Source organism: Alligator sinensis, unplaced genomic scaffold, assembly GCF_000455745.1.
Source record: "Alligator sinensis unplaced genomic scaffold, ASM45574v1 scaffold895_3, whole genome shotgun sequence".
Taxonomy (NCBI): Eukaryota; Metazoa; Chordata; order Crocodylia; family Alligatoridae; genus Alligator; species Alligator sinensis.
This window is the reverse complement of record NW_005842210.1, coordinates 1,741,040-1,743,786: the sequence shown is the minus strand read 5'-3', so window position 1 is coordinate 1,743,786 and position 2,747 is coordinate 1,741,040. Positions and strand designations below refer to the sequence as shown.

The 2,747-nt window shown below is 44.4% G+C and overlaps 1 protein-coding gene across 1 annotated transcript in view; it reads right to left on the bottom strand.

Annotated features, from left to right (window-relative positions):
* Positions 1-2,747, bottom strand: part of EXT1 (exostosin glycosyltransferase 1) — a 238,547-nt gene that overhangs the window by 28,196 nt on the left and 207,604 nt on the right. The gene's annotated exons all lie outside the window — the stretch shown is intronic.

Genomic DNA, 2,747 nt, shown 5'->3' with positions numbered 1-2,747 from the left:
ATCTTGGAGTCAATAATGACTCCAAGATCCTTTTCCACCTCCGTGCTGACAAGAGGGGAGTTCCCCAGCCTGTAGGTATGGTGCCGGTTGTTCCTCCCCAGGTGCATCACATTGCACTTGTCTGTGTTGAACCCCATCCTGTTCTCCTCTGCCCATCCTTGTAACCTGTCAAGGTCTGACTGTAGCCTGTTGCTCCCTTCTATTGTGCTCACATCCCCCCACATCTTGGTGTCATCAGCAAATTTGAACAGGGTGCTTTGCACCCCCTCATCCAAATCACCGATGAAGATGTTGAACAGGGCGGGCCCGAGGACCGAGCCCTGCGGGACCCCACTGCCAACGTCCTTCCAGGCCGAGAAGGACCCATCCACTACCACCCTCTGGGTACGGCTCTCTAGCCAGTTGGCGACCCACTGGACTGTGTGGGTGTCTACGCCACAGTCCCCCAGTTTCCTAATGAGAACGGGGTGAGAGACAGTGTCGAAAGCCTTCCAGAAGTCCAGGAAGACTATATCCACTGCTACCCCTGAATCCAATGATTTAGTGACCTGATCGTAGAAGGCCACCAGGTTAGTCTGACATGACCTGCCGTTGATGAACCCGTGCTGGTTGCCCCTGAGCATGCATTTCCCTGCTGGCCCCTCCTGGATGTGTGCCAGAATAATTTTCTCAAACAGCTTGACCAGGATCGAGGTAAGACTGACTGGCCTATAGTTTCCCGGGTCCTCCTTCCTCCCCTTTTTGAAGATGGGAACCACGTTGGCCCTCTTCCCTATCACCCACATAAAGAATGGGTGATAGGGAAGCAATCACAGCATATGCAAATGACAGATCTTACTATGCCAGAGTTTATATTGTTGTACCACAAACCTCAGTAACTTTACAGGGATTAAAAGGTGCTTTTATGAGAGAGAGATCAAAATGGATCAAGATAGATCAAGAAAAACCCTTCATAATCCATGAGAACTGGGTGCATCTACATAAGATGCTGGCTATGCAGTAGCTGAACAATACTGCGCAGTAGTGCGTCACAGTGCTAATACGCTACTGTGTGGTAGTATTAGGCCACTTAGCAATAGGGTCACCTAAAAGATGTTCGCTGTTGCTACTGTGCAGTAATTCCAGTTACTGCGCATTTATTTAGTACTTGCTAATACAAGTACTAAATAAACATGCAGTCATGACTGCACAGTAGTGTCTCATGTAGATGTGCCCACTGAGTAGTTTGTCAATAGATAGCTTCTTGCAGGTACCGGGTTAAAGTGCTGCCTGTTAACATTCTCAACAGCAATCATGCTACAATGAACGCAATGTAGGATAGCAATGGGCCATTATTTCTAATAGCTTTTGTGATGGGTATGAACACAACATGAAATTGGACACCCATTCCCAAGAATGGCACACTTTTTCAATGCAGAAGCAGTTGTGACTCCAAAGGCTTGCTGCAGGGATTTACCATTCTAAAGATCGTGCTTTACATATATGTCGGCAAACGTCACACCAAAGTAAAAACATTTCTTAGGCTGTTGTACTTCCAGCCTGTTACCACAGCTGAAAAGCAAAACCAGAGTTCCTCTTTTAACTGTGTTTGTCGAGTAATCATTAATCCACTTGTCCAGAGACAGGTGGGGAAAAATGATGTATTAATGCTAATCTGGGAGGATTACACTAGAATTATAAAAACTGGATGACATCTTCATAAAAGGTCATTTAGGTAATGGTGCGGGAGAAAACACCCAACAAAAATAAATGCGGGAGGACTAGATTAAGCTTTCCTGGAGCTAAATTCGTGCTCTGATGACGAGAATATGCAAATAAAAACATCCGAGCTGTTCTAAAACAGGAAATGAAAAACTGTAACATAACAAAACATTTCCCAGAGCAGACATTCAGGCCTCATGCCAACTCTTTAAAAACATTGTTAATAACGGCGCAGTGGCTGCTCAATATGGAAGCAGCTGTGAAGAGAACGAATGGCATGTTACAGGAAAGCACAAAGATCAGCAAATTATATTTAAAAAAAGGGAGAGAGAAATAATTCTGCTCACAAAACTGTGAAGCAAAAATTAAATGTTGCTTTTCTACTTGCATCTTACAATTAATGAATAGTAATAGTTAGCTCCTAAATAGGGTTTTCCAGGCCAGGTTGTTAAAGGTATTTTGTTGCTTAAAGATGTAGACAGGTACCTAGAGGGATTTTCAAAGCCACCAAGCTCTTTAGTGTCCAAGGCATCTAAATACTTTCAAAGGCTTTTCTACATGGTGAAATAACTAAGAACTAAGTCCAACTACTTAATAAATGGGTTAAAACACATGCATGCGCTCGCGCTCTCTCTCTCTCTCTCTCTCTCTCGTGCGCGCGCACACACACACACTCTCACCATGGAGGAATTTCCATGCAGGAAAGTAGTGTTCAGCGCAGCTTTTGCCTTCCAAATTCCTATCAGAGTTTATTCTGTAAGAACTTCCCTTTGTGACTAGCCCTAAAAATGTTGCCCTTCCTGGATTAGTGAAATGCTTTGGAAAAGACAGCCAGAATCACAATTCCTACGTACTGATGAGGAAACTGAGGCATGGAGAGAAAAGGTTATTTGCCCAAGACATAGTGCCAAAGCCAGACACAGAACCCAGCTCTTTGAGATCTCTGTCTAGTGCCCTTTCCTGCTGTTCAACAAGCGCAGGCTTGCTTGTTCTTTAATAGAAACAGCTTTGGAGCAACCAGTTCTTAACGGCATTTTCTTGACCGT